The 12,032-nt window shown below is 40.1% G+C and overlaps 1 protein-coding gene and 1 pseudogene across 9 annotated transcripts in view; one reads left to right on the top strand and one right to left on the bottom strand.

Moving 5' to 3' along the window:
* IGFL2 (IGF like family member 2) overlaps window positions 1-12,032 on the bottom strand; it is a 101,153-nt gene that overhangs the window by 34,933 nt on the left and 54,188 nt on the right. The gene's annotated exons all lie outside the window — the stretch shown is intronic.
* On the top strand, window positions 97-1,093 carry LOC129138122 (homeobox protein TGIF1-like; annotated as a pseudogene).

The following is a 12,032-nucleotide window of genomic DNA, read 5'->3' as shown; positions in this document are numbered from 1 at the left end:
TCATAATATAATCAGAAGTATTCACAACAGAATAGACCAAGCTGAGGAAAGGATCTCAGAGCTCAAAGACTGGTTCTTTGAATCAACTCAGTCAGATAAAAATTTAAAAAAGAATTTTTTAAAATGAACAAAACCCTCTCCTTGAAGCCGGGGACCGAGGCTGGGCCACACTGGCCGCATAGGTGTCCCCATCCTGGGGCACGCAGGGTCCTGCTCCTCTGCACCGACTCATGGAAACAACGAAAGGTATTGTTGCAGCATCTGGCAGTGAGACGGAGGATGACGATTCCATGGACATTCCCTTGGACCTTCCTTCATCCTCTGGCTCAGGCAAGAGAAGGAGAAGGGGCAACCTGCCCAAGGAGTCTGTGCAGATTCTTCAGGATCGGCTGTATGAGCACCATTACAATGTCCATCCTTCCCAGCAAGAAAAAGCACTGTGGTCCCAGCAAACATATCTGTCTACACTACAGGTCTGTAACTGGTTCATCAATGCCCGCCACAAGCTTCTCAGATAAATGAGCTTACGAAGGAGATAATATTTCATGTGGTGTACGCATCCTGACATGCTGAGAAAGGATGGCAAAGATCCAAATCAGTTCACAATTACCCGCCGTGGGCCCAAGATTTCTGAAACAAGCTCTGTGAAGTTGGTGATGGGCATCAAAAACTTCATGCCAGCTCTAGAGGAGACCCCATTTCATTCCTGTACAGCTGGGCCAAACCCAACCCTAGGGAGGCCATTGTCTCCTAAGCCGTCTTCCCCAGGATCAGTTTTGGCTCGTCCATCAGTGATCTGCCATGCCACTGTGACTGCATTGAAAGATGTCCCTTTCTCTGCCAGTCAGTTGGTGTGGGACAAAACACAGATATACAGCAGGTAGCAGCCAACAACTTTACAGACACCTCTCTCATGTGCCCAGAGGACATGTGTAAATCTGGACCAAGTACCAATACACAGAGTAGTCTTTTCAACACTCCTCCCCCTACTCCAACGGATCTCAACCAGGACTTTAGTGGATTTCAGCTTCTAGTGAATGTTGCACTCAAACGGGCTGGAGAGACAGAGCTTCAGCCGAAACTTACAGCTTAATCCATTTTCAAGCAAAACAGTTCTCAGAAATGTCATGATTTCTGGGGTGATGGCAAGAGATGAATTGCATTATTTTATTTTTTTTATTAATATTTGCACATGGGATTGCTAAAACAGCCTCCTGTTACTGAGATGTCTTCAATGGAATACAGTCATTCCAAGAACTATAAACTCAAAGCTACTGCAGAAACAAAGAGTATTATTTTTTAAATGTTTATTGGTAGATTATTCATAATGCGAGATGGCTCCCAATATCATGTGATTTTTTCCCCTTTCCTTCTCCTTTCTTATTTTTTTACACTGTGCAATTCTTAGAGAACCTATAGCATCTTTTCATTCCCATGTGGAACAAGATGCTCACATTCTGCCTATTTAATAAATTTTCAATTCTTGTTCAAACAAGTATGAATCTAGTTAATTGATGACTTTTTTCATGACATAATATTTTCTTAAAAAAAGAATGAAACCACCAAGAAATCTGGGACTATATAAAGAGACCAAACCTACCACATATTGGCATCCCTGAAAGAGAGGGAGAGAGGGCAAGCGACCTGGAAAACACATTTGAGGATGCTGTCCATGAAACTTTCCCCAACTTTGCTAGAGAGGTTGACATTCTAATCTGGGAAATTCAGATAACTCCTCTGAGATACTATACATGAGGACCATCCCCAAGACACAGTCATCAGATTCTCCAAGGTCAATGTAAAAGAAAAAATATTAAATGCAGCTAGAAAGTAGGGGAAGGTCTCCTGGAAAGGGAATCCCATTAGGCTAACAGTGGACCTTTCAACAGAAACCCTACAAGCCAGAAAAGACTGAGGGCCTGTATTCAGAATCCTTAAAGAAAAGAAAGTGTTTGCTGCCACACTTTGAAAAATGTTGACATGAGTGAAGTCTGGAAGCCAAGAATTGTTAGATAATTGTCAGCTAATAAACATTTACACAACTGTTACCGGAAAAGAGATACGGAGTCAGGAGTCAAAGGCAGTGGGATGTTTCCACTCAGGGCTGCAAGCCTGTCCAGGAAAGTCTTCCCTTTGAGGTGGAAATTAGTTCTAGATCTACACAGCCACAGAAGACTGGAATGGAGATCAACTTGCTATTCCTCCAGCATGTTTCTTGCATCAGTGAGGTCCTACCTCCCTCACTGAAGGACCTCAGATCAAAGGTCTCAGGAACTTGTGTCCTACTTCAGTGAGGTTCCTGTAGGAAGTGACTGAAACCTTTTATCTAACCCTCTTCTCTCCCCTACACTAAAGGGGATGGTTCGGATGGTTCAGAGCAGGGGTTCTGGCTCTCGGGGGAGATGCAAACAACTCTGACCATGAGTTAAACCCTGTAGTTAATGGATACCAAATAGAGAAATACAGACTCTAAGAAAACACAAAGCACTATCCCAGTTGGGAGGGCTCAAAGGAGACATGATCATCAAAAGCAATGTGGGATTCTGGATTGGATCCTGGAGCAGGAAGTGGACATGAGGGGACAACTGATAAAATTAAAATAAAGCCTGTAGATTCATTAATAGTGTTAGTCAATATTCATTTCTTGCTTTCAATAATTGTATTAAGATCATTTAAGATGTTAACATTATGAGAATCTGTGTGAAAGACAGAAAGAAACCAACTGTACAACTTTTTTGTAAGTTTAAAATTCTTTCAAGATAGTAGTTAAGAAAATTTTGTAAATGATACCTACAGGTATTATCAAGATAGTGACAGTGAATATTCATTAAAGAGATAATCAGGATGCCCAATGATGCTTCCTTGTGCCTAAAACTGCAATTACAGAGCTGCTCCTCTTCTCAGTATTATGTACCTGGGGCTCTCCTTGAGACAGAGAAGAGTCAGGGCTTGGCTTCATCTCACCCCTACTAGAGCAGGGGTCCCAAACCCACAGGCCATGGACTGGTACCAGTGTGTCTCCTTTTAGGAACTGGGCTGCATAGCAGGCAGTAAGCAGTGACTCAGTGGGTGGAGCTTCATCTGTATTTACAGTTGCTCCCCATCACTCACCTTATTGCCTAAGCATAGCCTCCTGTCAGATCAGTAGGAGCATTAGATTCTCGTAAGAGCATGAACCCTATTGTGAACTGTGCATGTGAGGTATTTAGGTTGCACATTCCTTATCTAATACTCCTTATCTAATATGAGAATCTAATGTCTGATGATCTGTCACTGTCTCCTGTCACTCCCAGATGAGACCATCTAGCTGCAGAAGAACAAGCTCAGGGCTCCCACTGATTCTACAGTATGATGAGTTGCATATGTAATATATAATGTATATTATTTCATTATATATTACAATGTAATAATAAGAGACATAAAGTCCACAATTAATGTAATGTGCTTGAATCATCCTGAAACTATCCCCCTCCTCCTTTGTCCATGGAAAAATTGTCTTCCTTGGGAAACCAGTCCCTGGAGCCAAAAAGGTTAGGGACTGCTGTACTACAACATTCCTGCTGATCACAAAACCCACGCCACTACCTCATTGCTAATAGTCCTTTTACTTAAAGAATCCCAAGAACTGGTCTTAGGAGACAACCAAGATTCCAGAAAGAATGTTGAACAACTGATTCACAGCCTTGCTGCCACAGGCCAGACCACCAGGTGGTCTCTTCCTCAAGAAAACCATCCTAAGCAGATACTGCTGACCTGCATACCGTACACCTCTCCTGCTTTGCCCAGCCCAGCCTGCATACCCTACCCCTGATGTCAATTCCCACACTTTGCCTAATAGTTTAAAAAAAGCCCTACCAGCTCTTTTCAGGGAGTCATCAGGGAATTCTTTCTCTCTTGTGCTGCCTCTCTTATGTCCAGGAATAATCTCCAATGAAGCTTTGTCTGGGAAAACTATTTTGACCTCATGTCAGTTTCTGTTGCATTGAGAGCCCAAGAACCCATGACCAGTAATGTATTATTTAGGGGCTTGCCTGGGATCATGGTGTAGAAAATAAAATAAGTAGAGGTTCCTCTTCAAAGGTACTTTCCTCCCAGTCTAATTGAGAATAGATAGTAACCTCTCTTAGAAGCAAAATTTACTCAAAGACCTGTGCTAATATTCTTAAATATCTGCTAGCCGTAATAAAGAAATCAATATACTCTGCATTCTTAGCTACCACATTTTAGCCTAGATATTTGCCCTGGCATGCCTGAACAGGCCCAAGCAAGCATTAGGTCACAGCCTATTCCTCTTCCTTATTTGGAAGTGCTTTTGCCTCTCTCAGCATTCCACAAGTTACTTCCTGTCTTCCTTTGTTCTCCTCTGCCTTTGCCTCTTTGGGGAAGTTCTAAGTTGCTAGCCAATCAGGTCAAGTACAGAATGTGAGGTCCCATTCCAGCCAACGGAAGCCGGACACAGCAGTAGGGTGGCATATCAGGTTACAAATGACCCTGTCTCCTTTGTTCGTGTGTGCTCTCATGGCAAGACTGCTAGCAAGCGGCCCTCTCTCTGCAGAAAGTAAACTAGCCTTGCTGAGAGATCCTTTGTCTCAGTGTTGATTTTTGTGACACCGAGCACCCATTCCCAACAATGGGATGTGGGGAGCCTTTCTCTCCCTGAGGGGGAGACTTGTGAGCTGATGGGACTGCTGGACAAGATCCCTTCACGGCTGACAAGCAGCTGCCTGAACTTCTGATTCAGTGTCGCCATGCTGGTTGAGTCTTTCTCCAGCCTGCCAGCCCTCCTTGCCTCCCCCATCCCTCCTGCAGGCAATGCTTTTCTCCCTTCCCTTCTTGCTTTCTCTCCTTTTCACTTCCTAACTTTTCTGTCACTTAGGGTGCCTTGTCTCTCCTCTCCTAATCCTTAGTGGTTTGGGTCACATGAACAGATATCTGTGAGGGACAGGTTGAGATCGTTGACTACCTGGATCTGATCAACTCAGCAGGCAGTGGGACAGAGTGTACCTTTTCCCTGGCCTAAGTTGGTTTGGGTTCCAGTCCCAAGAAAAAATTCTATCCATCCCTCCCTCCCTTTCTCCCTCCTTCCCTTTCTTCTTCTTTCCTCTCCCTCTCCCTCCCTCTCTCCCTCTATCGTTTTCCCTCCCTCTTCCTCTCCCTCTCTCTCCCCTTCTCTGTCATACTGGCCCTCAATCCTGTAACTCTATTCAAAACCCCTCACCACTTCACTTTCTCTTTGCCACACCATGTGAGGAGGGGAAGCCTGTGGACTTTTCTGTCATCTGTCTGTCTGGGTGTGTGAGTCTATCAACTTTGGGTGCTGGCTTTTTAAGGAGAGAATTGACAGCACGTGGAACCAAAGTTTGTGTCACTTATGTCCCAATGAATTTTTTTCTTTCTGTGCATTTAATTCAATATCTTATTTTCCCATGCAACCCACTGGTTGGCCTCTTGTAAAAAGGAGAGACTTTTGCCTATGGTTCCATGAAATGGAAAGCGATCATTTTCTTTTGTAACGTGGCTTGGCCCCCACAGCTATGCCACAGGGAGCAAGGTCACCAAAGTTGCTCAGAAAAAGAGAACCCAAAACCGTAGCATGCCAGCAAAAGGGTAAGAATTTCTTATCAGCCAGGCTTCTGGACTTTCTCGGTGTGTGTGTGAAAACTGGTTAAGTGAATGACAAAATTCACTGTTTCCCTCCTCTGCAAGGCTTTAACCCATTTCCTGTTGGCCAAGAATATTCTTATCTTTAATACTAATGTAAAATCGTATACATTTCTGTTATGTTAGTATTAGAGACAAGTTCTGTTTAGAAACAACTCCAAGAACAGTTTTGTTTTTGTTGTTGTTGTTTGAGAGGGAGTCTCGCTCTGCTCCCCAGGCTGGAGTGCAGTAGCATAATATTGGCACACTGCAACCTCCACCTCCTGGGTTCAAGCGACTCTCCCACTTCAGCCTCCCAAGTAGCTGAGACTACAAGCATAGGCCACCATGCCCGGCTAACTTTTGTATTTTTAGTAGAGACAGGGTTTCACCATATTAGCCAGGCTGGTCTTAAACTCCTGGCCTCAAGTGATCTGCCTGCTTCAGCCACCCAAAGTGCTGGGATTACAGGCATGAGCCAAGAAGGGATTTTTATGTTTTATTTTCACATTGAAAATCAGTCATATTCACTTCAGCCTCGAAGAGCATGTTTATGTAAAATTAAATGGGTGTTGACAGCAAACTAGACCTAATAAAAAAAGAAGTCGATAAACCTCTGAGACAGAAAGTACTAAAACATTAGAATGCTCATCTTTTCCAAAGCCAAACAATGTTTACAAAAAAATTTCATCTGAATTCCCATTTTTAAATTTTGCTATTTTTTAGGAGGAGGGTTTAGAAAATTACTTTGGAGCTCTTAAAGCTGACTGCACAAATATTGTTGAGTAAAGCTTAATGTAGTGTAATAAGGAGAGAAGTTTTTGTCTATTATTAAAATTTAAAACAAAGCTACTGTAAATGAACCAGACACTACCTAGAAAAATTACACATAAATCAATTGAACAGAGTCCATCAACAGATAAAGCTAATAATGGAAAACTGAGATATAAGAAAAGTAACATTGTACATTAGAAGAAAAGGGATGAAACTAGTCAACAAGTAATTTCAGATTCAATAGGACATTCATTAGCAAGAAAATTAACTTAGACTCAGCATCACATCTTATAGAAAAAGTTATATGTGAATCAAAATGACTAAAAAGAAAGTAAAAATATAGAACTATTCATAGAACTTTAAGTTGGAGATGGCCTCCTTACATAAGCGGAAGCCAAAAAGTGGAAAGAAGATGTAGGGCAGTGGTGAAAGACACTGCTGCATAAAAATTTAAAATATCTCAAAAAAGAAGACTCCACCAGCATTACTGAGAAACAAACACAAAGGCTTGAAAAACATGCGAGGAAAACATATAACAGACAAAAGGTTAGTATCTCCAATATACAAAGAGCATTTATAAATTAATAAGAAGGAAGCAAACAACCCAAAACAATTATTCTGAATAGTGTATCATTTACAGAAAAGGAAATATACATCATTAAACACAAAAATAATGAGAAATACTGGGAACCTTCATCCAAGCTCATAAATTTCTTCTAATCTTAGTTCTTGCTCACTTTATTTTTTAATTTGGAACCTACCAAAGATAATAAATTCCTCTTTTTGCCACAGCTTAAGCTAGTTTAAACTGGCAAGCAACCACTTGCAAGTAACCAGTTTATAAACATAATGAAAAGGTGCTTCCAAGAACCTCAATATACAGCATGTAGACAAACAAATGCCATATTTTAAATAACATGGTATATTCTTTAACTCATCATCTGATGCTTGCTGGGGGAACTAAAATATTTATCAAAACTCTAAAGAAGTTATTGCCCTGTGAGATAATGAAAAAGGCTGTTTTATAGGAAACGTGTACTTCACCCACTTAGTTCAGGAGATCATACCCTGTAGTATTTGGTTTAAATAAACAGTGAACCTGAACCCTTGAAACTGCATGCAGTCCATCTCACATGCAATTACACCCATAGGCTCAAAATAAAGGGATGGAGGAAAATCTACCAAGCAAATGGAAAACAGAAAAAAGCAGGAGTTGCAGTCCTAATTTCAGATGACTTTAAACCAACAAAGATAAAAAAAGACAAAGAAGGGTATTATGTAATAGTAAAGGGTTCAATTCAACAAGAAGGCCTAACTATCCTAAATACATATGCACCCAACACAAGAGCACCCAGATTCAGAGAGCAAGCTCTTTGAGACCTTCAAAGAGATCTAGACATCCATACAATAATAGTGGGAAACTTCAATACCTCACTGACAGTATTAGACAGATCATCGGGTCAGAAAATTAACAAAGATATTCAGGACCTGAACTCAGCACTGGATCAAATGGGCCTGATAGACATCTACAGAACTCTCCACACAAAAGCAATAGAATATACATTCTTCTCACCACCACATGGCACACATTGAAAAATCGACCACATAATCAGACATGAAACACTCCTCAGCAAATGCAAAAGAACTGAAATCATAACAACCACTCTCTCAGACCATAGCACAATCAAATTAGAAATCAAGACTAAGGAATTTGCTCAAAACCAACAATTACATGGAAATTGAATAACCTGCCCCTGAATGACTTTGGGGTAAATAATGAAATTAAGGCAGAAATCAAGAAGCTATTTGAAACTAATGAGAACAAAGATACAATATACCAGAATCTCTGGAACACAGCTAAGGCAGGAGTAAGAGGGAAATTTATAGTACTAATTGCCCACTTCAGAGAGTTAGAACTCAGCTTCACAACCTAACATCACAACTAAAAGAACTAGAGAACCCAGAGCAAACAAACCCCAAAGCCGGCAGAAGACAAGAAATAATCAAAATCAAAACTGAACTGAAGGAGACAGACACACACACACACACACACACACACACACACACGCACACACAAATCAAAAGATCAACAAATCCAAGAGTTGGTTTTTTGAAAAAAATTAATAAAATAGAACACTAGCTAGATTAAAAAAGAAGAGGGAAGATCCGAATAAATACCATTAGAAATGTAAAGGGGGATATTATCACTAACCCCACAGAAATAATAACCATCAGAGAATATTATCAACACCTCTATGCACATAAACCAGAAAATCTACAAGAAATTGATATATTTTTGGACATATACACTCCCAAGATTGGACCAGGAAGAGATTCAGTCCCTGAATAGACCAATAACAAGTTCTGAAATTGAATCAGCAATAAATAGCCTACCAACCAAAAAATTTCCAAGACCAGATGGATTCACAGTTGAATTCTACCAGATGTACAAAGAAGAGCTGGTACCATTCCTACTGAAAGTATTCCAAAAAATTGAGAAGGAGGGACTCCTCCCTAACTCATTCTATGAGGCCAGCATCATCCTGATATCAAAACCTGGCAGACACACAAGAAGAAAAGAAAGCTTCAGGCCAATATCCTTGATGAACATCAATGCAAAAAATCCTCAAGAAATCCCGGCAAACCGAATCCAGCAGCACATGAAAAGCTAATCCACCATGATCAAGCAGGCTTTATTCCTGGGATGCAAGGTTGGTTCAACATATGCAAATCAATAAATGTGATTCATTGCATAAACAGAAGTAAAGACAAAAACCACATAATTATCTCAGTAGATGCAGAAAAGGCTTTTGAGAAAAATTCAATGCCTCTTCATGTTAAAAACTGTCAATAAACTAGGTATTGAAGAAATATACTTCAAAATAACAAGAGCCATCTGTGACAAACTCACAGCCAACATTATACAGAATGGGCAAAAGCTGGAAGAATTCACCTTGAAAACTGGTACAAGATAAGGATGCCCTCTTTCACTGCTCCTATTTAACATAGTATAGGAAGTCCTGGCCAGAGCAATCAAGCAAGAGAAAGAAATAAAGGGCATCTAAATAAAAAGAGAGGACATCAAACTATCCCTGTTTGCAGATGACATGATCCCGTATCTAGAAAACCCTACAGTCTCCACAAAAGCTCCTTCAGCTGATAAGCAACTTCAGCGAAGTTGCAGGATATAAAATCAATGCACAAATGTACATTTTTTGTACAATGTACAAAAATCACTAGCATTCCCATACACCAACAACAGTAAAGCCAAATCAGGACTGCAATTTCCATTCACAATTGCCACAAAAAGAGTAAAATACCTAGGAATACAGCTAACCAGGGAGGTGAAAGATCTCTACAAGGAGAACTACAAAATAATGCTCAAACAAATCAGAGATGACACAAAAAAGTGGGAAAACATTCCATGCTCATGGATAGGAAGAATCAATATCGTTAAAAATGGCCATACTTCCCAAAGTGTTATGGGATCCTTGGGGTGTTGCTTCACCAATCAGAAACTTCTGTGGCCAGTGGCTCCTTTGCTCAAGTAACCAAATACCACCTGTACCCCAATAACTTATGAAAAACTTAAAAGTAGATTTTTTAACATTTAAAAAAAGTAAAATTAGTGACTCTAAAAAAAAAGAAATTGCATGCAGTCTGTCTGTTGTCTATCAATCTAATATCTATTATCCAACCACCCATCCATCCATCATCTATCTACCTACCTACCTACCTATCTACCCACCTACCTACCTACCTATACATCTTACCTATCTACCTATACATCTGTTTAAGAACAATTTTCTGGGAGGATTGATAATTTTCATTAAATCAGCAAAAATTGTCCGGGACCTAAATTATGTTGAAACTTAGTGCCAGACAGAAAGTTATTTCTTCCTTCAAGAAAATTTAGACTAAGAATGATTGCCTATGACCTAAATTGTCAATAGTTCATGGAACAAGATGTGTATATTTTGTTCTTTCTTTCTTATTCTCTTTCTCTCCTTCCTTCCTTCCTTCTTCTTTCTTTGCAACAGCATCTCACTCAGTCACCCAGGCTGGATTACAGTGTGCCATCACAGCTCACCACAGCCTTCTGAGTAGCTGGGACTGCAGGCATGCACCACCACGCCCAACTAATTTTATTTTTGTTTTCTGGTACAGACAGGGTCTCGCTTTGTTGCCCAGGCTGGTCTTGAACTCCTGGCTTTAAGCTGTTCTCCCGCCTCAGCCTCCCAAAGTGCCAGGATTACAGGTGTCAGCCACTGTGCCCAGACTGTTTTGCAGCTTTCTTAAGAAAGCACAGTTGAGGAGAGAAAATACTAAAAGCTTGACACACGCCAGCTACTGTGCTGGGAGCTTTTCAAGTGTGACTTCATCTGATCCTCATAAATATACTAAGTTTCAAATTAGAATGACTCTCCTCCACTCAGAGATGTACATATATATTCTACATTCCCATACCCTTGAACTAGTGATGCATCTTATCATCAATAGGGTCTTGCAATAGCTGTCAGACAAGCAGAGTGACATAGCTGCTGCCACTTGTACAGGGACGAACTAAGTCTTCAGGTTAATATTCTTGACACTTCAATTATGTTGTGTGGATTGCTTATGTTTCATGTGTTGAGTGTAACTGTCATTTTAAATATCAGAAAACACCATGATTTGGCTTGTGTGTTGTGTGTGCAGAATGACACATTAATAGAAGACGATGACGTAAATTTACTGTTAATGAAGCACATGCTCATTGTTTTAGGAATGAACCCAAGTACATATTTTCTTGCAGATCAACAACCAAGTGCTTTATGGGGCACAAGAAGATAAAGGGATGAAGAGTATCACATTTTGTTTCTGAGACAGGCACAGAAGGATTGCCTAGCACAAGGAAAACAACATAATGAAAGGCAGAAGGAGTTGTCAAAATCTCTAGGAATAGATGAAAGAAAATTCAAAGAAAGAAGGGGCTAGTGTCACAAGTTCAATGATAACTTGCAGTATGGGTGTCAGCAGCTTAGAATAAAACCAAACTTTGCATGACCAATGCTGTTGGTAGAACTGAGAATGATGTTGTGTAAGAAAGCACAGGAACCAATCTGGGGTTGAAAGATGATTCACAGGAGGCAGTCTCCAAATGTGGAGACATTTTAAGAAATCTTTAACAGATTTATTTCCCATATATTTTTATTTTTCTATTCGCCTTCCAAAAGTCTATGTCTCAACATGTTGCAAGAAGCTCTGTTAATAAACATTCTAAGTGATGAGATTGCATCTTAGAGTTGCAAAACAACGGTGTATCTTTCAATAACATCTTAGTGTTAATGAGATACAACATAAGGATTTCTCTAAATGATTATCATTATAAAATGCATTAAAAATTATCCCTTCAAGCTGCCCCTTGCCACTTCTGTAAGATGAAAAATTAAGTATACATTAACTTCCCAATGCCCAATAGTAAAGCTGAAGTTTCATTTGGAATAAGAATGATAATTGTATATTAAAGATATTATTATTTGTCCTTTGTATTTTACCTAATCAAACTCAAACGTTTCTTTTTAACATTTGGTAGTAAACAAGCTGACAGCCTGGGCTCACTAGGAATCTTCACATTGTTG

This window comes from Pan troglodytes, chromosome 20 (genome assembly GCF_028858775.2).
Source record: "Pan troglodytes isolate AG18354 chromosome 20, NHGRI_mPanTro3-v2.0_pri, whole genome shotgun sequence".
Taxonomy (NCBI): domain Eukaryota; kingdom Metazoa; phylum Chordata; class Mammalia; order Primates; family Hominidae; genus Pan; species Pan troglodytes.
This window is presented reverse-complemented; position numbering and strand designations above follow the sequence as displayed.